We start from the raw sequence: 27,432 nt of genomic DNA, 5'->3' as shown, positions 1-27,432 counted from the left end.
CACTTTCAAAGTGACACCGAGGATGCTCATCTGCGGGACAGAGAAGCAGAGTTCCTTCTGTGTCCCTCTTTCCCTACTATAGCCAGTTGGGTCCCTTTTAATCAGGTCTGGCTTCAAGGTTGGTGAGAGAGGGCAATATAACGAAGGGGAAAGAACAGAGCTTTCCCCAAAGAACATAGCTTTGACTTCAGACAGATAGGAGTTTGAAGTTCCTCTGGAGTCATTTACTAGTTCTATGACTCTAGGCAAGTGACTTAGCCTCTCTGAACCTCAGCTCACTCACCTGTAATATGAGGATAACAATATTTACTCCACAGCATTATTGAAAGGGAATAAGTACCTACTACACAGGGTTATTGTAAAGATGTGGGAGTTAACATGTGGAAGGCCAAGCTGGCTCCAAGGCAGAGGCTCCATCAAGCTATCAACTGTTCCCCTGGATCAGAAATTATCTACGTGCTGGGCCTGGGGCTGAGGGTTTTGGGTGCTATGTTCTCTTCCTCCTAACAAATCAAGGGAGATATTACTATTCTCATTTTGCGGGCCAGGAAACAGGCTCAGAAAGATTAAGAACTTTGTCCAAAATCAGACTGCCAGCAAATGTGTTTTTCTCCGAAGCTCACCAGCATTTTCCCAAATCTTGGTCTGTGTCCTCTGTACATTATTTTCTATATCAACTGACCAGCTATACTAGTCTTTGCTTAATTTTTAATTTAAATTAGCCTCCCTTTTTACTTTAATTAATTTGCTTTTTTTTAAATTAATTTGCTTTTTAAAACAACTTTGGGATGTTAATTCACAAGCCATCCAATTCACCCATTGCGTGTAATTCAATATTTTTTATAGTCAGAGTTGTGCAACCATTCCCACAATAAATTTTAGAACACTGTCATAATGAATTGACTATTAAAGGAAATTTTGTATCATTTCCATAAATGGAAAACTTATATTATTTACCATAAATAGAAGTCAAAACAAAAATAAGTAAAGCAACGACAGCTAGGCAATGTTATTATATTCTCTCTAGCTAGCACTGCCTGTAAAATGTCTGAACTAGAGACTTTTCTCTCTTTGCCAAAAAGGGAGATTAGCAGGTATACAGAGCTAGTTAAAGACACACTAGCAGTAAAACAAGACCCTCTTTTTTGGCATAATCAGAAAAATAAAAAGAGAATTGAAAAGAAACTTACTTTTTCACTGTGTAATTTAATGACACTTCCTTGAACCACCTAAAATCAACTGGTGTGTACATCCCACACTTGCTTCCTTAAGGTAAGGAAAGTGAGCGACTATCTAATGTCACACAGCTAGGTAATGGCAGACTGGGTCTGGAATCCAGGCTTCTTAACTTCTAATGCTATGTTCTTTGCACTATATCACAGCCCTCTTTGCAATCGTTAATTTAAACTAGCTTGAGTGCCTAATATATGTTCTAGGCAGCCCTGTTAAAAATTCATAAAGCGTAAGTTTTTATAGCTAGAAGGAACCTCAGAAATAATCTAATCCAACTCATTTTATTTTACGTATGAGAAAAGCAGATGAATTTGTTCACCTATGCATGTTTAGAATTGCCTGTCAATTAGTTGACTAGAACATATAACCAACAATATAGCTACAAACAGCCCAGAATTAAAATGATCCTCCACTGGTCTTGGGCTTAAACAAGCTTCCTGATATCTCAGTCCTGCTCTAGCTTCAGCCTTGCTCTTTAATTTGATCCTTTGGTCTGTTCCAACCTCTGTATGAGTAATTTTTCCTTGGCCCAAACTATCAAGATAGCTTTAAGGATCAAAGGCATGAGGGAATTAGTTGGTGAGTCAAGGGGCTATGATACATGAGAAAGAAATGAGAGGTTGTCAAGAACTGTGAAGGCTCTGAGACTTGTACTCTTCTTCCAAGCTAAGAAGTTAGCCTGCCACAGTCTCATGGATGCTGGCAGAACACACAAGACTTCTGGATCAGAAGCAAAGGACTTCCTTACCTACAGCAACAGTAGCAGTAGCAAGAGTATTGGCATTTACTTATGCTGGTTCCCTGAACTTTCCCAAAGACAATGCAAAGAGGGCCAGGTGACACCTGTACACACAGTGAGATACATTGCAAGAGAGGAACCCAAAGCTTAGGGAACTAGATCTTAAATGATGGGCAGTAAGCATGCCTGCACATTGCTCTAAGAAAGACACTATCTCAAATGGCAGTCAGTCACGGCTCACAAGGCATGCAGAAATGTGACAGACCCACGGATAACTGTCTGCCAACAAGTATTAAGTACATACATATGGCAAGGGAGCTCACAGTCCTCCAGTTACACCGGAAGGCAAGGGATGGGGAAGACAGGGAAGTGGAAACACAGGTTGATTAAGCCCATCCTTTCCACACTGATTCTTATTGGTTTCAGTTATGGAAAGAGCATTTGGAGGCTTCTTTGTGGATTTTGGCATGTGTCACTTTTTCATGCATGTAGTCACTCAATTCACAGCCTTCACAGACAGGGTTTAGACAGTTCCAATCATTTCTTTGCATAGCTGTTAGAAATCTCTAGAAGCTCTACACCTCCACAGAAGGGAGAAGAATGTAGCCTTCCAAACATTACCTGTTTCCGGGAGACTGGGTGTGCTGGGAGAACGCATGGTGGCCACACTGTAGTTGTGTGTGGCATGTACACCCATCTCTTGCATCATGTCCATTAATACCTGTAATAAATGTGGTAAGGTTTGTCAGTCACTGATCAACAAGACCCCTGACTTGGTCTAGTCTCTCATTTGCAACCAGGACTAGATGAGTCACGCAGTCTGGCTTTACTCGTTATATGGGCTCCATCTCTGAGGCAGCTAATCTGTATCTATAACTAAGACCCAGAATCCAGGCCTCTGGCCGTTAGTGTTGTTCCTCTGCCTGGAGGAGAATGAATTCCTAGGCTAAAGGAATGTCAATGCAGCTTACGGCTGGAGCGCGTAGACATTGCCAGAACCACACCAGGACCTGGGATGTGACCCACTGAGGGATTCTGTGGCATTCTGCAGGTCCTCAGGCTCTGCAAACACATCAGATGGGAGTTAACCAATCAACTGGATTCAGGGAAGCAGAGCCTGGCAAGTGAGTCAGTGACCACACCCTCCAACTAGGGGCAAAGGGCAAAAATTATGTCGGGGAAATCAGGCCAAGCCCAGCACTACAGGACAAAGGCCATTCAAGTGATAGCCTGAGAGAGTGATTCTAAAAGGGTGATGGGAGGGTCACAGATTGTCCCACTGATGTGGTAGGCTGCTCTACATATAAATATAATATAAATACAATTTAGAGCTGGCTATCCAAAGTGGTCCTTCCATCTCATCACCTTCTGGAGAACTTTATTTGGAATTAGGAAGTAGGAGATAAATAAGGGGGCCCATGGGGTATTTTTCCCTCTCTGAGCAATGCACAAACTATTGCTTTTATTCTCAGTTCCTTGGAGCTACTGCGAAGAACTTCAGTTCATGAAGATCCCCAAAGAGCTATAGCTGCTAATGGACGCTAGGTAAAGCCACAGTATATGGTCCCTTCTTATAATCCCCAGATAGTACCACACCAAGAAGAGAAGGACTTCTTCTTCCCATAAGAAGTCATGAGACCTAAAATCATCCATGAGTGTTTAACAACCTCTTGGCCTAGGAACTCAATGACACTTCCCACATTAATGCTAAGACTGATGTCCAGGACCAATATTTATCATTGGCAGAGGATTGTGAAAAGACTTCCTCCCACTGTGCAGTGAGTTCAACCTTTGAGCTACACACGTCGATAAATATTCACCTGTCTCAAACAGGAAAAAGCAACCTGTACAGGGTGAATGAACTCCAGCATTGCTGGCCAACCTGGATCCCAGGAATGCTCTTCAGATCACCTTGACTCTTGGGTCTTTGTTCTTTTATTTATTGTGGGGGGGGGGGGAGATTCATTTGCAAACCATGGGTGGTTGGACAGCCTTGATGGGGAACAGTGCTCGTCAAATGCACAGAATTTCCACAGCAGCTTTTGACAGTTGACTTTGGTTCGCTTTTGTTAACCTTTTCTACACTTGGCCTCCACATTGTAGCCTGCTAGCACCAACAGTTATCAAGTCTGAGAAGAAGCTCTAAGCAATGGTTTGTGAATTGGGGTTTATCTCTAAGCCAGAGGACTGTATACAGATTGAACTTTCAAAGTACTGTTGTAGAGTTTCTAGTGGCTTTTCACTCTGGGAACCTCCTGGTGAGTTGACATCCTGGGACTTTGCCTGTCCTACCCAGCCAGACTTCCTGCTCAAACTGTAGTCTGAAAACCGGGGCATCTAATGCTCAATGTAACACAAGTATTTAATATACTTGTTTGGAAAGTATGTTTGGAAAATGCCACTGCATTAGTTTTCAATGGCTACTATAACAAATTACCACAAAATTGGTAGCTTAAAACAACAGATTTTTGTTTTACAGTCTAAAATCAAGGTGTTGGTAAGGCTGGATTTCTTTCTGGAGTCTCTGTGAGAAAAATCTATTTCTTTGCCTTTTCCAGCTTCCAGAAGCCATCCACATTTCTTGGCTCATGACCCCTTTTCTCTATCTTCAAAGTCTTGCGTCTTTCTGATGATTCTTCCATAGTCACATTGCCCTCTGACTGATTCCTCTTCAGCCTTCCTCTTCTAATTTTAAGGATCCTTCTGATTACACTAGCCAACCTTAAAATCCAGAATAATCTTATTTTCAGATCAGCTAATTAGCAGCCTTAAGTCTCTCAAACTTAATTCCCCTTTGTCATGTAATCTAATATATTCACAGGTTCTGAGGATTTGGATTTAGGCATTTTGGAGAGTTCCCCCTGAATTACATTTGGAAAATCAGAAGTGAGTAAATATAAAGACATGCTCAATGTCTATCTTCCCAACTGGCCTGTGTAGAGGGGTCAAACCTTTTAACTTACAATACATCTTAAATATACTATCTGTAGCTGATCTGATTCTCCACAGTAACTGAGGGTTGGGGAGATTTTTTACTGAGTCTTGGAGACAGTGTGATTGCCATATAGAATCCTTTTGGTTGGTGAATGATTTACTTTTTTAACGGACATTTAAAGAACACATACGGGGTGCCAAAAATAATGTATACAGTGGACACTTTGGTCAACGTTGCTCAGTCAGTAGTTCCCCATCATCAGAAGTGTTTGGCTGATGGTAACCACTTTGAGCACCTCTTGTAATTGCAGAAGTCAAACATGACTTGTATTCATCTTTTGTTATCGGTATACAGCGAATATTACAAATTTAATACAGTTTTCTTTTCTTAAAATGTGTATACATTTTTTTGCACCCTCTGTGTATAAGAGCTTTATAAACTAATTTAATTCTAATAACAATCTTATCAAATATGTACCATTGTTATCATCCTCCTCATTTTACAGGTAAGGAGACTGAGGCACAGAAAGGCTAAGTAACTTGTCCAAGGTGACACAGGTAGTATGTGGCAGAGATGGGCCTTAAAACTAGGCAGTATATGGGCTGTCCAGAATCCTTGCTCCTAACCACCATACCAAGCTGCCTCATCCTCTTGGTTTCTGCTTGCTCTGCAGGTCCCTGCTGAGCTACCATTGGGGAACTTGTGGTCCGTTCTCAAGCAAAGCCATCCCTCATCTCCCAGCACGAGCTTCTCCCCTTTGCAACTTGTTCCTCATTTCCGCTGTGTTCTCACTGGCGCAGACCCCAGATCTTCCCCTGAGCTTGCTGCAAGTCACTTTGCCCCACCAGAGCAATCTCACAGCAGGCTCCTGGCTCTCACTGTGACAGCCATGCCATGTGGGATTGTGAGGACTCAGAACGAAGTCTCAGAGCCTCTCTCTACCTACCGAGGCTTGACGACCAGGTTCATTTTGACATGGCTGCCCTCAGTTTGATATAAAACTGTCTCGGAGGCAGCTTCATCCCAGAATCCAGTGGGGAGCGGGTTAAGAGCCCCTCTATGCTTGCAGTCACACTCATTCGTAAGCATGATGTACCTCTGAGCTTCTTTTCCTCTTTCCCCTACCAGTAGCAGGCAGGTCAGAAAGGGGGTACCTATTCTTACACTGCCTTAGAGATGGCCTATCGGTCTCCTGCTCTGTTCAGAGAGGACTGAAGGAGCTGTTCCTTGAGGCTTGGCTTTGATTTACTAAAGAAGAAGAATTCGGAAGAATTTGGAAAAAATCTCTCAAATCATGACTAGTTTCTTCAATTATACAAAGGGACAATACTTTGAGGCCTGGCCCATCATAGGCCTTCAGTGTATGGTAGTTCTTTATTATTCTCTAAATCCAGAACTTTCATACTTCTTTGCCTGCATGTAGGAAATATGTTTTACACTTTGACTTATATACATATACATGTATTGTACACAACTGAAATAAAAGCTACACAAAATAATACTGATGATCACTTAATGCAATACACCTGATACTATTCAATATTGTTTTTAAAGGAAAACACTAGTGGGAACCCATGACCCCATCTCCAAACAGACTTACTTGCTTCCCTCTCCGTAATTTCATAGTGCCCTATGCAAAGTTCAGTTATAACACTTCTCATGCTGCATTGTCATTTACGTGTCTTTCTCTCTCACAGGGAGAGACTTTGTCCTTTTCATTTTTGCATCCCTAGCACCCCCACGAGTAGACATTCAGTAAGTGTGCATTGAAGGGGTGAATGAAAAATCCACAGCAAAGGCCAGTGGTCTCTCTTATTGTGGCACACATAACCCAAGTCTGCTGTTGAGGAGCTCAGATCTTGTCACTGAGCTCTTTTCACATCAGCTCATTAGGGCGGGATTCCTGCACAAGTTAATATATACACCTCCTACAGAAAGGACCTCAGTGTGCAAAGAATGAAAACCAGAGCCTTTGACTATTTCCCTCCTTTTGATTTTTTTCCAGAGCTGACTTGTTTGCAAACCTGTGCTAGAGTGCTCGTATGCCCTCCACAATAATTTAATAATATAAAACTGACTCTGCAGACTCAAAATTCAGGGCATTTGGCATTTTTGCAAAGCCAAACTCTAGGAAACGTTCCCATTGCTGAACACATTGGATGTGGTTTAGGTAGCAAAGCAAATGATCTAACAAGGAATATATGTGCTGAGCCTAGTTCCTGTTAAATTAATAGATTCACGTTCTGGCACATCCACAACCTCACAAGTCATAGCAACCAGATGACGGCATGGCAACACAGCTGCTGCGGCCACTGCACACGAGAAAAATCCGAGTCTAGTGTCTCTGGAGGGAAAACAAGAACGAGCTCTGCAATTGCCAGCTTGTCAGGAATGGCTGAAGGGAGGGGGATATGGGAGACCCCACAAGTAGATGCCTGCCCTGGGATGAAGGGGTAGAACATTTTTCCTGCTTCCTGAAAGTTTGTTTTATATTTTTAAAGTAAATAATTTTCTCCAGTCAGAGAGGAAATGATGCTGAGAGACAGATACCATCAGGTGGACAGCATGTTCTTTGTAGCCCTGGAAGCAGTGTGGAGGCGATTCTTATCAGAGATAGTCCACGGCTTGTTCTTCTACTGCAGGACCATAAGCCTTTCTTTCTAATATTTAGACTCTCCACTGAAATCACTTATCCTTTCTGGCTGCTGGGGTTGAAAGCTCTTCTTTCAAGTTCTCCTTCCATGACTATGGCCTGACCCCATAGTCGCTGGTTGTGCTGAGGCCTTGGGGATCTGGGTAGATGCCCCGAGGAGGAAGAAGACACCTGGACAGATATCAATTCTTGTGACACAAAGACATCTGTATGTACTCTCAGGTTGGTGACGCCCAATACCAGGGCTGCAGCCCACACCCTGTGACCTAGTTTAAATTCAAGGATGACCCTTACTCTGCAAAAGGAGTGAGGGCTGGGACTTCTGTTCTTAGGATTTATGTGTAACACTTAGGTCTGGTCCAGGAACCTGCCTCTTTCTCTATGTTCTGCTTTCCAAGTGAAGGACCAGGAAGTCTGTGTAGGGTTGTCATTAGGCCCACAGTGACTTCTCTTTTGGCCTGTGTGTTAGATATCTATGGCTGTGTAACAAATGACTCCAAAATATAGCAGCTTAAGACAACAAACATTTATTATCTTACTTCTTACTTCTGTGGGTCAGGAATCCAGACAGCTTAGCTTGATGCCTCTGTCTCACGGCTCTCATGATGCAGCTGTTGGCTGGGGTTGAAGGTCTCATCCAAAGGCTCAGTTGGCATGGTGGGGGGTATCCTTTTCCAAGCTAACTCATGTGGTTGTTGGCAGGACTCAATCCCTGTCTAGAGGGCTGCCTTACAATGTGGTAGCTGGCTTCTCCCCGCAGTGAGTGATCCAAGAGAGAGCAGGAAAGAAAGAAAGCACCCAAGATGGAAGCCACAGATTTTGTTTAATAACCTAATCTCGGCAGTGACATTACACGACTTCTGCTCTATACTATTTGTTAGAATTGAGTCACACTCAAGAAGAGGGGATTACAAAAACATGAATACCAAGAGTTAGGGGATCATGGGCCGGCCCGGTGGCTCACGCGGTTGGAGCTCTGTGCACCTACCCCCAAGGCTGCCAGCTCAATTCCCACATGGGCCAGTGGGCTCTCAACCACAAGGTTGCCGGTTCGATTCCCCGACTCCCTCAAGGGATGGTGGGCTGCGCCCCCTGCAACTAACAACAGCAACTGGACCTGGAGCTGAACTGTGCCCTCCACAACGATGATTGAAAGGACAACTTGACTTGGAAAAAATCCTGGAAGTACACACTGTTCCCCAATAAAGTCCTGTTCCCCTTAAAAAAAACACATAAAAGAGTTAGGGGATCATTAGCAGGGGGCTGTCTTCAAGAATCCCTTGAAGACAGCTTCTACACTTTGTGGTACTCCAGCAAAGTCCACCCTAGACAGAGAAAAAGCAATGCATGTGTGTGCATATACATGTCAAGCCTTCACACATTTACACTTTGGCTAATTATTCTTGGACATGCAGAAATACTGAATATTCATTAAATTGTGACTGAAAATTCAGAATCACAATACTGAACAAAGAAATATTCTGCTCTTGTTCTAGCATAGAATGAGTATCACATGATTGTTTTTAGATTTAGATTGTGACAGATTCTCTCTATCCCTCTTGATTATGTCATTACTTTCCTTAAGCAGAATTCATTAAGGAACCACTTCTATCTATTCCAAAATTGAAAAGGGTAATCCCTCCGCCATCTCCCTATAATAGTATGTCATAAAAATTTTAGAGAATTATAACTGTTGAAAGTCTAATAATGCACTTATTTCTCAAAGCAATATTTTTTCTTACATGATACATTTTATATTTATACTGTGCCATTAATAATGTCTCAGTTTGAAATAAGAACTAGCACATAAGGGCTGCAATGTGGGGGATTTCGTGTTGCTAGGAGACCTCTGATCCTCATACTCCCAGTGGTGAGTCTGCCTTTTGTGGCTTCCCATTTGGTACTAACACAGCCTTGTAGATTATTTCCCAGATGACACTTTCCACTAGTTTCACGTCCACCTTTCTGGACAAAGACTTCACTCAACTCTATGGTTTCCTGTGCTTTAGTAAAAAAGATGAAACATTGGAAGGGGAGGTTCTGTGATCTGGTCAATGTGCTAGTAAAGTAGTATTTGGAGGAAAAGGGAAAATTGTTGAGTCCTAACTGATGCTTTTGAACTACCTTTAAAAAGCTCCGTTTTCCACAACAGGCTGCACTGAAACTAATGTTTCTGTTATGAAAGCCCTCCACTGCAGTTTCAAATGTCTGCTTTTTTTTTTTTTAAACCACAGCAAAGGCTAAGCCTGTTTTTCTCTCCAGCTTTACCGGATCAGGAATTCTTCCCTAAAGACTGCTGTTTAACTACTTTGTTGCTATTTATCAGAAACCAAAAAGGTGGCTTTTTGTTGTAGTTTTTAATAAGGTGAGCAAATTTATCTTGGGCAACGATAAATTTCAGAATGACTCTTGCCTGAAGCTCTCCTCAGGACTCCACACTACGCTCTAAGTCACTTTTGGCCCGTGAGGAAACACAGAATGCATCAGGCCCCAAAGAGATCTTCTGTATTGAGTGTAAAGAAGAGGTGGAAATCGTGGGGGAGGATTAGAACAGAAACCATTATGCAGCCTCTACTTGGGCCCCGAATAGCCCCATAAAGTGTGGTATGGTAAACGTCCTGCACACTTAACACCAGTGGAAATGATGGACAAGCGTGCAGACCTTTTGAGGAAATGTGGGGAGGAGACCAGTATTTTAAGGCCTTGTTTTGGCGTTATTTGGCAAAACAGAGAGCACTCTCCTTTCTGACATGACCTTCTAGCTTAATACCAAACTGAAAAACTTTCTCTTCTCCCTCCCGCACCACTTTGTTTGGAGGTTAAGTGTGTTTCTCCTGGAACCCCAGTTCTCAGGCGTCCCTAAACCCCAACATCACCTCCAGACCCAGCCAGACAAGCTCGGACCGCACTTCTACCGCTCAGAAACGGCGCGGCTGGAGCGAGCCTTCTCTAGAAAGGTGCAAGCTCCGCGGACGGCCGGCGCTTCTCCCTGCAGCCCAACGCGTAGAGCCGGGAAGAGGGCGCCGGGGGCCCCAGGCTTGTGTGCGGGCGGCTGCAGGGCCCGGCGCGCCACCGCGCGAGCTGCTGGGTCACAGCCCGGGCCGCGCCGCCCGCTCCACGAGGAAGTGACGACTGCGCCGTCCCGACAGCAGCAAAGTTTGAGTCCGCCGACCGTGATCGTCAGCGCCCTGCACCCGTCAGAGCGGCCGCGGGATCCAGCGCGCAGGTGAGCCGCGGGCTCGGCGCCCCCTCCGCCGCCAGGGAGCCGCCTTGGGACTCAGAAACCGTCCGGGCCGGGGCTTAGCCGCGCGGGCGGGGATGTGGCGGACGGGCCGCTCTGGGCACGGGGTGCGGCGGCCGCTGCAGGGAGGGAGCTCGGGGGCCGGGGTCCAAGGCCCGGGCTGCGCGCCGGTCGTCGCTAATTTGCTGCGGGACTTAAAACAGCCCGGGCTGCAGGCGGCTCCAGGCTCGGTTCGCGAGAGCAGGGGTGCAGGGAAGGGGCTTCCCGCGGCTAACCCTCCGGGGCTAGTCCTCCGCCCCGCGCCCCCAGCCCAACAGGCGGGGCACCGCGGCCCCCAACCCCTCCTGGTCCTTCCAAAGGAAGCGTGCTCTTCCTCTTCGCAGCCCCCAGTGCGGTCGCAGGAAGGAAGTTACAGGAACTTTCCCCCCACTTTTCTTTCCTCGGCCCTCCAGTGACGAAGAGCAGAGCAGCAACTCGGAAGTTTGGGAAAACAACCCTCGTTGTTTCCAAAAAGCAAAACCAGAATTGCCCTCAAACCCCCTTCAAACAAATCCCTTGTAACTCTCCACCCTTTCGCCTTCTACACCATGTCCCGAACCTGACAGTAATCACTAAGGCCTAACACTTGGCAATTTAGCCATAAAAACTGTCAGCACACCCACGTACATATGATAGTGTTTTCTATATAAAACTCCGAAACCTGTTTCCAGTGGACTCCGTGGCATATCGCTCTTTTCTGTTTTCTGAAATTGCTGGGGCTGCAGGAATGTGCTGGGGAACTTGCATGGTGATTCCCGCTCTCTTGGTAGCCTCGTGGCGCAGTATTTTTTTAAAGAACAGCTGAGTTTATGACAACCCTGCAAAGTAACCCGGGGTTGGCGCGCCGGGCAGGTGGCCTCCGGGCTGGGAGACTGCAACTGTACCAACAGCAGCCGGGCAGCTGCGGGGACACGTCGATGTGTGCAGGAATATTAAGTTGGTGCGGTGGAGACGCCGACACGGGAAGGCTAGAGGTTGAATGATGCGGTTCCTAGCAGCAGCTTCCTGCCGGCCTGTAATTACAGCGCGATTGCACAGTCAGGCATTGTCGGCGTGGATGTTTATACACAGGCTATTGTGCAAGACTTCTGTAGCAGGGAACAAAACGCACATTTGCATTGCAAATGTCCAGGACTGATCTGGGCTTGAGTTGCAGTCGCCAAGTTCTCTTTGGCCTTTAACCTTAGCTAGGTGATTTATTTCTTTGCCTTTTCCTTAACCTAGGACCTTGGAGGGCAGGATCCCTCCACTCCCACCTTAGGCAGCCTGAAACTATCCCAGGAGCTGTACCCTTATTTGTGTCTGTAGAAAATGTGGGATGACGTCAGCAGGAAAAGGAGATGGGAGATGGCTATCAGTCTCCCTAAACGGGAAAGCAGTTTGAATTATCAGAATTGCACAGTGGCTTGATTGGGGCCTGGCTGCAAAGAGGACACATCAGACATGTGTGACTGAGCTGGCTGGCAAGCTGGACTTTGAGCCTTGAAGTGTCAGCTGCAGAAACTTTGTAGGTGGGTCCTAATTCTTTTATTGTGTTCTGGGCAAAGGGAAAAGTGCTGGGGCTTTGAGACTGTGTGTGTCTGTGATGGTGTCTGGGGTGGGGGTGGGGGAGGCAGAGGAGTGACTAATGTACATTTTCACCAGCGGATCCTCCAGAACCACTTCCTGAGCAAGACCTGCTGTACAGGCCAACGTGGGGTCCTCACAACCCACTGAGCTGCCAGCCTGCGAGTGTGGAAAGAAGGCAACAGGTTCTCATTGAGGGCTTCAGGGTAGCTAACTGTAATAGAGGGATTTAAAACACAGTCAAAAAGCCTATACATGTTGCATGCAGAGCCATTCTTCTCGCGTCTCGAATCTCAACCCAGTCTCTCCCTGCCATAGGCGGAAGACTCTCACAGGGCAGCACCCAGCCCTGCTGAGGGTACAGTATGAGGGTACTGTGCGCTCGGTGGCATCACCCCACTGCAGTGTTTGGCCAGCCTCTCAGACTGTCAGATATCAATGGTCCTGGCACACTGGAGTTCCCCTGTGCCTAGCCTTCTCCTCAACCAAGTAACTGAGTTTCACTTGGAAGGAAAAGGCTGTTTGGCAGCCTTGTGCCAGCTGTATGTCATGAGCACACTGACCTTTTGTCAATCCAAAACATTAGGGCACAATCCCTGGCAGACACCTTTGTGCTTCCAGAGGGAAAACATGTGTAATGAGAACCTTTCTGGAAATTCTGGTATGTATGGACACAGTTGCCACAGGGGAATGAGGTTTAAAGCAAAAACACTACCACGATAAGAGTTCCCATGGGTTGCACAACCCCTTGTTCTGGGTTTTTACTGGATTTGACTGTCAAGATCCTGGTTAGCTGCCTTAGCTGACCTGGGCTGCCTTAGTAAGGTCTACTGAGGCCCAGCGCTGGTCTTGAGGGTCGGAGGATGGGAGCAGTCCCTTCTGACTCCAAAGGAAAGACAGGTTTGTCTTTGCAATCCTTTGTGTTTATATAGAACCTGCAGACACTAAAAGTAACCAAAGGCCCTTCAGGAGTGGGGGCAGGAGAGCGGAGGAGAGGGATTTCTCTGGCAAAGGCCAGAGAAAGGAGGCAGACTCCCTGGATTTGTGGAGCTACCTGGAGCAGTCGTCTGCCCATATTTTCAGTTCAACCTGGCTGTGTTTTGTGCATAACTCAGGCCCGGCCCCTGGGTTGCTCGGCTTTGCCTCTGTATCAGCTTGTCCTGCAGTTGGTTGTTCACAGCCCAGTTTAAGGCCGGAAACGTAATCCTGACTTCCTCTCCCACCTTACCTAAATGCCGATTTATGGCCTGAAGTTGCTGCCCAGTTCACGCCCTCCCTGTCACCCTCCAGCAGCCCTGCCTGCTGCCTCACTGTGCAGTTAGGAACAATACTGAAAAAGCTCTGAATCAAAACTTGACAGATTTAAAAAATCATGTTATTGTTTTAAGGGGAAAAACAATTGGAGGTAATTAGGGAGCTCAGTGACTGACAAAACCCCCCAAGGTTCCCCTGAGAGAGGCAGATGGAGAATTCTCCTGCAAGAGGGTGGTTTTAGAATGGAAGCTTTTTATGCTCTCCAGGTCCGATATTTATATTTTGGTTTATCAGCCAGCCTCCTCCCAGCTGCCTCACTCTCTACACCACAATCCCGTTTTTTGACATCACAACTAACCTCCAAAAAAGGAGGCAGAACACGCCCAGCCAAAAGAGGGCATTCCAGACTCTGAAGGAAGTGCTGCGCTTTTCCAGAGGCCTAGCAGTACTGTTCTGCAAATTTGTTTCCTTCTTTAATACGTGTCCCCTTTCATTGCTCTTTCTCACTGAAGCATCTCTTTGTGAGATCCTTAAACCTTTTTTTTCCTCGTCTGCATGACACAGGGCACTGCTTTACGACTTTATGTCTCAAGTACCACTTGAAATACACACAGGGCTTTGAATAAGCCTGGGATAAAGGGCTCCTCTGTAATCTCACTTAAAATGCCTGTTTGCAAGGGTCACCCTCCTGCTCAGCAACCTTCAATGGCTCCCCACTGTCTACGTGGTAAGGATCAAACTTCTAGGCTAGCAGTCAGGGCCTTCTACACAGGGGTCTGGCCTTTGCTGCTCTCCTGCCTGAACCTCCACTCTGACCCAGTGACCCACTCTGTGTGTTTGTCCAAACTGCTGGTGGCAGCATTCCTACCTCCCATGCCTCCCTGGAAGGCTGGAATGCCTCCTCTTTCCTCTCTTCCAATGTGGCTCAGTCGCACTCCCCTTCCAGTTCTTCTGTTCACACTCTTCTCAAGAATTCCCCTGTCCCACCTTGTGGGCTTCCCCCGGAGATTCTAATAACATCTACTGGGGCTCCAATCTGAAAAAAACCTTAAAACCCAGTCCAAGGATTTTTAGCTTCTCCTTTGGGCATGGCTCTGATCACATCTTTTTATTCAGCTTCTTAAATGTGCCTTTGGGTGGATCAGTATGGATCGCTTTTCAACTAAACTGGAAGTCCCTGTTTTATGTCTTTGTATTCCAGGGCCTGGTGCTCCACTCATAGCAAATCCCAGTAAACCATGATGATAATCATACAAATGACAATATTGTCCGCTTGTGCATAGGCACACCTAGCCAAGCCAAGCACCAAGGAGCGCGGTTCCCAGTCTTTATTCTGAACAACCCAGCGCTGCCTCCTTCTGCCTGTAATCTTTCTTTGGCACCTCCTGGCTTTGCACCTCATGTTCTGCTCCATTTCCAGCACCTCTTCCCCCTGGTATCAGACAGCTTCTGTCCAGCTTCTGCACTGGCTTGTCCTTGTCCTGATTTGGGCCCAATTGACCTGCCCCACAGTGTCCTATGCCTGAGCACCAACTCTCGGGGAAGAGCATTCATTGCCTGGATTGGCCTGGCCTCCCAGGGAAACCAGACTGATGGAAGGAGACAGGCCAACTCTCAGGCAAAACTTGTGAGGAAGGCAAAGAGATGCTTCCTGGTTGGCTGCAGGTTTGTTTTTCCCAAACAAGTATCGAACCTATAAAACTAGGTCAAATTCTAAAACTGAGTCTTAGGGTGATCCTGGCTAAATCCTAACATTGGGCTTGACTAGGTGCATTCTGTTGTCTCCACCCAGTTCTTATGCTGTTAATCTCAACTTTGCCATATAAACAAAATTCTCCCTTTTTAAATTGAGGTATAATTTACATACCGTAAAGTACACCCTATAAGTCAGATTCTTTAAAATAAAATCTGATAGATTTTCCCCTCTCCTCTCCAACCCCAGTTTTCTATTAGAAAAGGTAATACACACATAATATTTCAAAATGCAAAAATGGTAAGTTATACAGTGTAAGGTAGGTCTCAAAAATAATTTCAACATAGACAAGAGATTACCATACATATACACATATGTGTAAATGCAATAGAATTAGAAAAATAAATGTCTCTTTTAACCTTGAGGGAAGAAAGGCCATCTTAAGAAAGATGCAAGGCAGAAGCCATGAGAAAATATTGATAAATTTGATAACATAAAACTTTGAAAAAATAAATTTCCCATCTTCTAATGGTTCCCATATCCTTCAATGTCTCTGTCTTAGGCAACTACAATTTGTCATTTTTTTCAGCTATGCTGCCAGGTGTAGCCTCTGCAGATAGAAGAAAATATGAATATATAAACAAATGCTGGCATACTGTACACTGGGTTCTGCATTCTGTGTTTTTCACGTAATGTGTCTTGGAGATTGTTTTGTATCAATGCACATAGAGCTGCCTCATTTTTTCCAAAGGCTAAATTGTTCTCCACTATATGAAAATGCCATAATTTATTTAACTAGTCTCCTGCTGAAGAGCATTTGGGTCGTTTCCAGTCTTTTGCTACTACATACAATATTGCAGTTAATACGCTGAATTCACTTTTAATTGAAAATTCTTAATAAATGTATACAGGTGAAGCTGGAGTTTGCATAGAAAACTGTGAAAAGTTATGCATAAACTGCATTTAATAAACCAATCTTTTGAAGAATCTGCTATTTCACCAAATAATCAACTTTTAGAACTGAAAACAACCTTTGGGACTGTTTTCATCCAGCTCCTTTTTATATGAACTGCAGATAAACCATCTCAGAGAATCCTGAGGTTAAGAATTTAATCCCACAGTAACTCTCTCATTTTTAACTAAGGTTCAAAGAGGATGAGTGACTTCACTAAGGACACACAGCTGTTGAATGGAAGATTCGGGCACAAACCCCGCGTTCTGTTTCCATTTGCCATCCTGCATCAATCATCTTAGTCAGCATAATCAGCACTTCCAGCATGTCTGTTTGTAAACCAAGGATTCCATCTCTTCAGTTTCCTTAAGGCAGCACACAAAGATTTAAAAAGAGGAAACTTAAAAATAAAAACAGGGTAGAGGTCTTTAAGAAGAGAGTGGGGTGCTGTTTTAATAGTCTTCTTACCATTATTATCTCATTTTAATCTCAGTTGATCTTAATTGCTATCAACCTATATGGAGTTCCTAAAACCTCCTAACCAGCCTCAGTTGGCCAATAAGATTACTTAGTGTTTTCTAAGCGCTGAACATGGGTTGGGCAACACTGAGGAAAAGGAGGAACCCTCCCAGTTCCTAAGATCCTAGTTGTCTCATGAGGGACCCACGAGAAGGCCCAGGAATACAGACTTGGTACCCTTTGAACAGCCAGTTAACTCAGGGCCAGCTGCTTTCACTGGGTATTTACGGAACAGCTGCAACGCTCTCAACACTACCTATGGCACGAGGGGGGCGTGCAAAGTGGGGTCCCAGCTGCTCTTTCCCCCCAGGAGGCTGGCAGTCCAGCTTCTGAGATAGGCTGTACCCAGAAGGAAAAACGGACTCAGGGAGAATCTGTCACCTAGGAGAATGGAATTTGGTGGAGTTGCATTTTCCAGGCGCCAGGTTCTAAAGTCAGTGTGCACGGTGAAAAATAAGAGTATCATCAAGATTAACCTTGAGCGTCCCTTAAGAGGGCACCAGGTAGGCGGCAGACATACTGGCTCTTGATACGTAAATTCATCTTAGCCTGTTCCTCCAGTTTGGGGAGAAGGAAGTTGCAATTTCTAAGGTTGAACACCAGATGAAGTTGTTGGCTTGAATTGGGGGCTATGCAGTATGAACTGTGTGTATGTTTAAATACTAGTCTCACCATGCTGAGATGTTTGTCCTCTGATACCACTCAGGCAGCAGGCAGCAGGCAGCAGGCTCAGGGCTTTCAGCCCATGCTTGCCCCTGAGTAGATGGCAGGGTTGGTTATAAGCTAGGAAATAACCATATGAGGTTAACTAAGAACGACTTATAGAACAGGTGATCAGGGTGTCATGGAGAGGAGATCCATGGAGTGGGTTTTAAAGTGTAGTTGTATCACCCTGGATTGCAGTTGAAGGGCTTATGCTTGGAGTGACCTGTCATTGGTGTGGGGCTGGGAGAGAGTAGTGTCCATATGTAGCAGACATTTTTCTCTGCTCCAAGGCCCTCTCTGTCCGCTCTCTCTCCCCTTTCCAGGCTCCCTGTTGCAGGCTTTTGTAAGAGGTCTGCAAGGAATCTTCTGTATGAATCTGTGTCCACTCTTCTGTAGCCTCCCAATAGCATGTACTCTGGGACAAATTAGGAGCTAACAGCCACTCCCTGACCCCCATTCCCACTTGCACTAGAGGTGGTAAAAGGTGCAGGATTTCTTCTGCCATCTCCAAGGAGGTTTTGCTAAACTACCCAGTTAGCCTTTAGGATCTGACCTCCCCTGTTATGGAGAAAAAGAAAACTGGCCATAGTAGTAGCAGTGGTAACCCTGCCCATCATGGTTTACAGGGTGCTTTCCCTCACATTCCTCATTCTTTCACTCATTCACCCTACATGCATTTATTGAATCCCTACTGTGTGCTTAGCTCTGGGGTAGGTACTGGGGATACAAAGAAAAGAAAGATTCAGCCTCTTCCTTCAAGGTGCCCATGGTCTGTGAGGGAGCCATTTATGCACAAAAGTCAAGAGCAGTTAGTGCCATGGATCATCTTAGTCAGCACTGTGAATGTATTCAGGGGTCCGCTGGGCTCAGAGGACAGACTGGTCCCTTCTGCCAGACTAGAGGATGGAGGAATATTAGGAAAGGCCTGCGATGGCCCCAGTGCCTTGCATGATACCTGTGCTTAGTGAATGCTGTGGAGCTAATGAATGGGAAGCTTTCTGGAGGAGCTGATGTGTGAGCTAAATCCTGAGAAACGAGTAGGCGTGTAGGCATCCACCAGGTGGCAAAGGAAGTCAGGGCATTCTAGGCACAGGGAGCAGCTCAGGCAAGGCCTAGAGTGGAGGTGTGACAACATGGTCAGCTCCGGGAACTGCAAGCAGTGGGGTGTGACGGAGCACTGCTGCTGAGTGGGGCAGGCAGGGGCCAGGTCATGGGCCAGCCATTTGTGCCAGCTAAGCGGTTTGGACCTTACCTCTTAGTGGGGAGTGGGGAGCCACTGAGGACTGATGGTGTGTGTGTGTGTGTGTGTGTGTGTGTGTGTGTGTGAGAGAGAGAGAGAGAGAGAGACAGAGAGCGAGAGAGACAGAGAGAGAGAGAGAGGTGGAGAGAGAGAGAATTTAATTTTTTAATTTTTTGAAAAATCATTCATCATTCAGCTGTGATGTGGAGAATTGACTGGAGATGGAGGAAGATGGGCAGTAAAGAGACTGGCGAAGTTGTTGTGGTCATTGGGGCAAGATGGAGTAGTGGGAGAGGGAAAAGCTGGGTTAGGAAGGTGTTAAGGGAGCTGGATTGACAGGCCTCGAGGACCAGTAGAGCCAGGGAGAAGTGAAAGTGTTTGCTCAATTTTCTACTTGAGACATAGGAGGGGCAGCAGATTTCGGGGAGAGACAATGAGTCTAATTTCAGACATGCTGAGTTGGAGATGCCTATGGGACATCCAAGAGAGATGCCTTGTGGGCAGTTAGACATACAGGTCTAGGGCAGGCGATCCCCCAGAGATGGCAGTGGGGGTTGTTGTCCCTCCATGAACTCTAACCAGGCCACCCCAAATAAATATATCATTTAAGTAAAGGTGATTACTTACTGTGCAGCTACAGCTTCAAGACAAGTTCCAAACAAACTCAATTACCTCCCTTTAGCCCCCTCTGTCTATTAGACATTCTGGAGCAGACGTTTGAGAATCACCAGAACATAGAAAGAGTTAGAGCTAGGGGAGCAGATGGCATCACCCGTGGAGAGCACACAGGAGGTGAGGGGATCACCATTTGAGGGGTATAGTATAAGGGGAGTCAGCAAATGAGACACAAGGAACTGACAGTGAGGAAGGAGGGAAACCAGGAGAGTTTAGTGTCATAGAAGCCAAAGGAGGAGGGAGCTTTGAATTTTATGAAAACAGAAACCAGGACTTTGTACTCCTACTATAGCACAAGGCACGTAGGAAGTTCTCCATAAGTACTTAGTAAATTGAATTGAAATTGACCAACTGTTGATCACTGAGGACTGAAAAGAATGATTGACATAGGAATTAGGTGGTTATTGGGGCTTTGCAATGGAGGCTTCTCATTTGATTTAACCTACCTGTGAAATAGGCGGTACAGGTGTCACCTGCCCCAGGGTTGATGTGCAAGTTCCAGAATCCAGGTTTCCTAACTCCAAGTCCACTTTTCCCTGAGTTAGTGGAGAGATAGGGAAGAGTTCAAAGGAGCAGCCATACCTTTACTTTCTGATATCAATGCCCCAAGCCAGGGCATCTAGTCAGAACCAGGGACAGGGTAGGTTGTTATAGGCAGCATTTAAGACATTTGTCCATATTGGTGATTATTAGGTGTCTGTGATCCTCAGATGTGTGCGTATTTAAGTTACTCTTTTCACAGAGGAACACTAGAGACTTGATCATATAGGAGTTGTCTTGGGGGCCAAGGAGCAAGTATGGAGGTGGAAGGACAGGTTGGGGGAGTCCAGGTCTTCGATCTACAAATGCAGAAGCTGACTCTGGCCAAATTAAGGAGAAAAGGAATGTATGGAAGCATGCCTGCTGGCTCCCTGAATGCCCTGGAAGGTTGGAGAACGAGGCTCAGAAATTGACGAGGACCTCGGGGAAGTTGGGTGGTTAGAACCAAAGCCAAGGTGATGAGGCCGTTGGCCCTGGTATCACTGCTGCCAGCTGACCTGGATGCTGTCACCCTCTTCAGAATGAGTTTTGAGCGCTCCCTGCTTTTTTGTGCCACTCATTCCAGACGCATAGTCTGGGCTGAGCAGCTGGTTTTCCGTCTTAGGTCACACGCTCCTATTCTCTCTGTTGCCGATACTGAACAGCGAGGCTCTGGAGGTTACAGCTTCCCCAGTGGCAGGAGGAACTCTGCCACCCACCAGGACTCACAATGCCCGGTGCCTGAAACCTGGGGACGGGGTCACATGCCAGGTGGACAAGTGTCCATCACAGAAACGGGACCCCATTCTAGCCCTCAGATTGGGACAATTGGGCAGTGCTGGACATGGGTGGAGGTGATGGGGCATCCCCCTCAGGCCACTGAAAATGTCCACATCTTGATCTTAATCTTTTTGGACATCCTTCTGAGTCCTTTAGCTTGCAGCTAAACTTCAGGATTCTCATATGCTCTGGAGAGCTGAGCATTTCGTTAGCAGTTGGATTTATCCTCTGGAACCTGAATGGTTCCAGTGGAAAAGAGAGGTCATCCCGGCATCTGGAGCCTCCCTGCCCGTTTGATTTCGCTTGGAAAACTTCAGCGCTGCCTTGTAAGGACAGTGGCCCAGGCCTGGCTCTCTCTGGCTGACAGGCAGTTACAGCTTGAATTCTGTTTTTCCTCTGGGGTTGGGTAAGACTGGCAGGGCCAGAAGATGTTTTGGAGGTGCTCCTTTGCTCTTCAGGTGGGAGGTCGAAGTTTTGGCTTCAGGCTTGGTTTGTAGAATGATTTAAGGTCCCTGGTGCCCAAGCTGGCTGAGGTGGACAGGACTGGGCACCTTTCCAGTTCTGAAGATGTCGACCTAGTAGAGATGTTCTACCCAATAACCTGCCTGAGAGAGAGAGAGCTAAAGGAGTGAAGGCTTCATCACATCCCTGCCCAGGTTTCTATTCCTATAAGAGGGTGTCGGCCAGGTGAGCACGGCTTACTTCTTGCCCTCAGATCTTCTAGTTATAGCTCTCTGAAGCAAGGGCACGATGACTGAAATCTTGGTCATTCTGTTCCAATAATCTTAGACAAAGGAGTTAATTTCCCTTAAGGAAAGGAAAGAAAGAGAGAAAGAAAGAAAGAAAAATGCAGTTTTGAACTTACTGAACTCTTGACTGTGATGGCCACTCACGTTCCAAGAGTCTTTTCTCTTGGTGCCTGGAAGCAGGAAGCTACTGCCACCGCGGAGCTGGGCATGTCATGGGCTGGCTTCTTATGGGCTGGACTGGAGGTGATTCCTGAGGCAGAGGCTTGGTCACCAATGTGGGGTCAGGTTGGCCCCCAGGAGGGACAGAGCAGGAGTGTTCCCCACCAGTGTTGGCTCTGGCACAACGTATACCGACTTGCCCATTTTTGTCCAGATGAAATGGAATCGTATTAAAAGCAGTATTGTAGTGGAAATGAAGTCTTGAAGGACCTTAGTTCTTTTACTAAAACATGGCTTTGATCACGTCACTCCTCTCAAAAACTTTTGAGAGCTGTTCAAGTTCTGCAGGAGAAACCTCCCCTTCCTTAGAAGGGTACACAAGACCCTTGTGGGAGCCCCAGCCCAGCTTCCCTTCTCTGGTCCTGCCACTCTCCCTTCCCCAGCGTCCGTTCATGTTCTCCCTGCTCCTCAATGCACTTTCACTCCTCTGTGCCTTGTGTATTGTTGTTCGCTCTGCCTGGAATGCCCTCCTTGCCCTTTTCCTCCTGGCTGATGCTCACAGGACTAGCCGGAAGTCACCTGCTTCCTTGCTGCCTTCTTGAGCCTCCATCTTAGCATTTCTGGGACTGAACTTCCCCATTGTAGAATGCTGGCATCAGCTGCTGGCGTGCCTGGCTCCTCACTGGCCTAGATCTGTACTGGGCACATCGTAGGTGTCCCATGGGCAGCTTGAGGGGATGTGATGGAGCAGTGGGCAAGCCCAGGACCCTGCCTGGGTCAGGTGTGTGGTTGGTGAGCTGGTTGCCTGCTTGATGGCCTCCCTTAGCACTTGCTGGAGGAGCGACTGCCTCGGCGGCTTTGCTCTTTTTCCAAGCCTGCCAAGGAGTCCCTGGTGAGGGTGGGAAGGGGTTTTGGGGATGCAACCTCTGGCACCCAAGTCACCATCTACCTGAGGAGGACTCTGAGGAGGCATCTGTGATAGGAGCTGGTTTAAAGGTGGCAGAGACTTCCCGGCCCCAACCCCTCAAGAAGGATACGTCCCAGCTGCCCTTAGAGGACCCCTGAGTTTTCATGCCTGTTGCCGTCTGCTGGCTTTGCACAGAGAAGGAACTAGGGAACACGAGTCAGCAGACCATGAGAGCAGAGACTGGGGCTTTTTAAAACGAAAGCCTTGTTCTGTCTGGTGACAGTCAGGACAGCCTGTAGCTCTCTTCCTGTGGAGGGGGAAGAGGAACAGAGCCTCCTGACAACGATTGCACGGTGCAGCAGGAACCCCAAAGCAAGGACTTGGTGTCCTGGTTTCTCTATAAAATGAGAGGCTTAGACTACACGTGGTCCTTTCCTGCCTGGAAATTCCACCAGCCTGTGAATGGAGTCTGGCAAGTGGTATCTTTATGGTGCATCACAGTGGAACCAGGGTGACCACTCAAAGGTGTTCCTAATATGGAATCGTTATCCAGGGGCTACATGCCACCTTGAGGGTGCTACGGCGTAGCACCTTTACCACCAGACTGTTGAGGAGGACTTTCTTAAAAGATTTTCTGTCTTAAAGTTGAGCTACCCTTAGGGCTGAGCCTGCATGTGCATGGGCCTGCTTGACCAACGGTGACTGCATGGCTTATGTCATTTGCAAAGTATGTTTCCAGAACCTAGAAGCATAGAGTATTTCTGAAATCTCCTTTAGGAACTCACTGAAGTGTGTCTTTGTCCTTGGACCCTGGAAGATCAGCTCAGCTCAGGGGCAGCTCAGGTAGTAGGGTGGGTTTGAAGTCTAGGGAGGTGTTGGCTTGTTTTGGGAGGGATAGTATGTAGGAGCTACCTTTGTTTCCACCTCCACAGAGCCTGCTCCCCCCTCCTACCCATCCCAGTCCTCTACCTTCCTACCCACCGCTCTCTGTCCTCCTTCCTTATCCCTCCACGGCAAATCAATTGAGCTACCACCTCCAACAACCATTCAATCATAGGGTGTGCACTCAGATGCCCAGCCCCCTGGGAGTCGGGAAAGTGGATTTTAAGAGTAGACCTTGACTGGTAGGATTGGGAGGTGTAGTCAGGAAAATTACTTTGGAAAATAGACAGTCCAGGGAATTCACACAGAATAATATATTTTTTTAAATGTAGAACTTGAAACTATAAAAATGTTCATTTCCTTTTTACCTATTAGTCTTACTCTTGGGAATTTATTCTAAGGAGATAATTCTAAGAGAAAAAGAACTATATGCCCAAAGGTATTTATAGGAACCTTGTTTAAAATAGAAAAACTGTGCAGAGCCTAAATGTTCCACGTGGCTATATGAGTAAAATTCATGATACTAAGACTCAGTGAATATTATGACACTGTTAAATTAATATGAAGATGATATTAATTCATGAGAAAATGATGAATTTTGGTGGAAAATGTCTTCTGTTTTAGCAGGCAAAATTGCAGATACACTTGATGAGTGCATAAAACTGATTACATTGGCCATAGTATAAAATATGCATGAGATAAATACTGGATTTAGGTCAAGTAGTTATGAATGGAGTATTTGTGTGTTTGAAATTGCTTTTGTAATATATATATAGTATATATACTTAAAAAAAGAAAGAAAAAAAGACCTTAACATATCAAAGACTATCTGGGTGGGAAGGAGGCCAGGGGAGGCACTCCAAGTCTCCCATCTGTTACCAGGAAGATAGAACTGCTGTGTCTTAGCCACCTGCACTGCAGGGGCTGGAGAATTGAGATTGGCTAACTTGGGTCTTTTAATAACTGACTTCACAGGCCACCTAACTGTATAAACTGCAGGGCTCCCAGCGTGGACTCTGCCCGGTGCCGGCGACCCCCAGGTGGCCACAGAGCCCAGAGGATTGTTCCCACCTGAGTATCTAGGGAACCAGCCCAGTGAGCACATGTGGACCAGAGGCTGGGCCCTAAGCCACCCACTCACCTCGAGGCTGCCTTGCTCCCCCCTCCCCCGCAGGCCTCAGCCACAGGTGGTGGCAAATGATGCAGTTCAAACAGGCAGCGGGGAAGATGTGCTTTTGCAAACTGACCTCTTGCAGCCCTGCCTGACCCAGGTGGAGACCTAGTAACTAGTGTCTGGGGTGTTTCCAGTGTTGCATATCTTTACTATATTAATATATGGAAACTTAGAGTTGCCCTTTAGTGCTAGCCTCATCAATCCCCTACCTTCATCCAGTCTACCTCTGGCTTAGCAGGCAGGGCCCTCCCCATCTTGCCATGAGTTCTGCTGGGACTTGTAAATGCAAGTGTGGCCTTGTGGCTGAGCAGCTGACCCTCCTCGGACCACTTTCTCATATCTCTGGCATCTCAGAGCCTCAGGACTCCCAGTGAACGGCCTTCTCACCCACCACTCCCACCTTGAGTTTGCTTCTGTGTGTGTGTGTGTGTGTGTGTGTGTGTGTGTGTGTGTGTGTGTGTAATCTTTTCTTCTCAGTGGGAAACTTTTTTTTTTTCAATTGGGGAACAGTGTGTTTCTCCAGAGCCCATCAGCTCCAAGTCATTGTTCTTCAATCTAGTTGCGGAGGACATAGCCCAACTCCAAGTCCAGTCACCATTTTCAATCTTTAGCTGCAGGGGGCACAGCCCATCATCCCATGCGGGAATTGAACCGGCAACCCTGTTGTTCAGAGCTCGCGCTTTAACCAACTGAGCCATCCGGCCGCCCCACTGGGAATCTTTCTTGACACGTGGAGGGTCTGTTTGGAGGGCCCACGATATGTCTTCTCTATGACTAGCCCCAGTCAGGGCAGGAGATGGAGACTCCTTGGTGCTGTTTGGAGTCCCAAGGTAGGTGGGGACTGGAGAGCTCTGGGCAGGCCTGGAGCGGGCAGGTTGGAGCCTGCAAAACAGAAGCTACTGCAGCAGAGCACATGTGGAGAGATGGCCTGGCCCTGCTGGGGCCCTGGTTATCTCAAGCATATATCCGCTAAGGCCAAATTCCAGAACTGTCAAAGATTTGGATTTTTTGTTGATGTTGTTCCAAAATCAGACTGAAATAGGGCCCTGTAGCTGGAGGTTTGCCAGGATCAGTGCATGGGCCCAGGGCTTGCCTGGATACTCAAGAGGAGTACGCAGGCCATTTTCACATCTTCTACACCACTCATGCTGGCGTGTGTGTTTGAAAATGGGGGTAGGATATCCATGTGCTTCCCTAGAATCTCGTGTTCATTCCTAGAAGCCCTGGTCCCATCCTCACCCTATGCAGTGACCTCCGGCCTATTCCAATTGAGATCATTGCTGGTGGTGTATTAACTGCCACAGAATCTAAGTAACAAGCTGTCTTCCTGAGCCCAGGACCCAGCAATAACTACTTGTCTCAGTTCCCTAATTTAGAGACCACGTGAGTGCCCCAGGGTTGTCAGCAGCTCAATTTCTTGAAGCTTGAAACACATTTCCATAGAAACAATGCTATAAATGGTGGTTGGGTTCCTAGGCTAGCCCACAAAGAGTGCTAGTGTCACCTTGAAGTTGCTCAATTAAGGTATTAGTAAAATTGAGAGCGCAAAGGCAGCAGTAAGAGTTAGCACCCAGGACGTTGGAGGTTAAATGGTGTGCGTTTACTTGTATAACTTTGTTTCTTTGGTGAGAGGTACCTTTCAGAATCCTCCTGGTAAGGGAAGCTCTGGGGCCCTCCCCCTGCCCACAGTCATAACCCGTCCTCTCCCAGGTTACCTTCCTTCTTCCTGTCTCATCAAGCCAGGGGCTTGGGCCTACCTGTGCCCTGGGACCTGGGCTGGAGTATTTTTATTATGAGGAATTCCTATTCAATGGCCCTTACATCATCAATATCATCATAATTGTTGTTGTCATCATCATTATTGTTATTTAAACCATTTTGGCCAACTTAACAAAATAAACATTACACCTTAGCAATTTACATTGTTCAGAATTCTCTCCTGATTGCTGCTCATGTTCCTGTGGAAATTTTGGATAGTTTATAAGTTTACCTCTGTTATTTCTTTGTGCTGATTTTGTCACTGAACAATTCATCAAATGGTTTCATCAGAGTGTTTCCATGTGTCAGTCCATTACATTCTGAAGGAAATGCCATAATCAGAATGGATTTCAATTTTGGGGGTCTATATACAGGTGCTATGGGCATCTTTTATAAAAACTCCTTTGTGGTGATATTTTAGATTGTCCCCCGACCGTAATTAGCTGGCCAAGGTGTTAAATTCTTGTAACACAATGCCAAATCACATTCTAGAAAGATCTGAACAGTTTACAGGAGCACAGCAATGTATATGCAGCCATTTCTTGATGACCCTGCCAACAGCAGCTTTCTTGTTTAATTTACTTACTTATTTTCACGTTGACTCGGGTTATAATGGATCCTTAATGGTGTTCTCATTTGCATTTCTTAAATTGCTGCTGAGACTGTACATTTTTCCTCCTCATGATTTACTGTTTTTGTTTCCTCACGTGTCAAACCGTGCTCGTCATCTGTCACTGCAGAGCCTTCCCACTTCCACCAATCTCCTTCACCACTTTCCTGTTAGGAAACAGAAAGTCCTGCCTTCCTCACTAGATCCCTCCCTAGGTGGGCCCCACCCCTGGACCTGAGCTAACACATCTCCACACCTGCCTGGTTCCCCACCTTAGCCACGCTGGCCCTCAGCCCTCTGACTGGCTAGCACTGATGCTCTGGGTGGGGTGGGAGGGGCAGACACTGGGGGCCCTGTGAGGGGGGCCAAAGAGGAGGTAGACTCCCACCAGCAGGAGCTTGTCTGAGTGGTTCTGAAATAGGTTCATATAAAGTCACCTCCTTAAAGGGA

The 27,432-nt window shown here is 46.5% G+C and overlaps 1 protein-coding gene across 1 annotated transcript in view; it reads left to right on the top strand.

The window, feature by feature from the left end:
• Positions 1-10,679: 10,679 nt before the first annotated feature.
• Positions 10,680-27,432, top strand: part of MIDEAS (mitotic deacetylase associated SANT domain protein) — a 65,116-nt gene continuing 48,363 nt past the window's right edge. The window contains exon 1 of the mRNA XM_081050152.1: positions 10,680-10,786. The gene's annotated coding sequence lies outside the window, so the exon portion shown is untranslated. The remainder of the gene's footprint in view (positions 10,787-27,432) is intronic.

This window comes from Rhinolophus hipposideros, assembly GCF_964194185.1.
Source record: "Rhinolophus hipposideros genome assembly, chromosome: 5".
In the NCBI taxonomy this organism is placed as follows: domain Eukaryota; kingdom Metazoa; phylum Chordata; class Mammalia; order Chiroptera; family Rhinolophidae; genus Rhinolophus; species Rhinolophus hipposideros.
The sequence above is the reverse complement of the archived record's forward strand: the minus strand, read 5'-3'. Positions and strand labels throughout refer to the sequence as shown.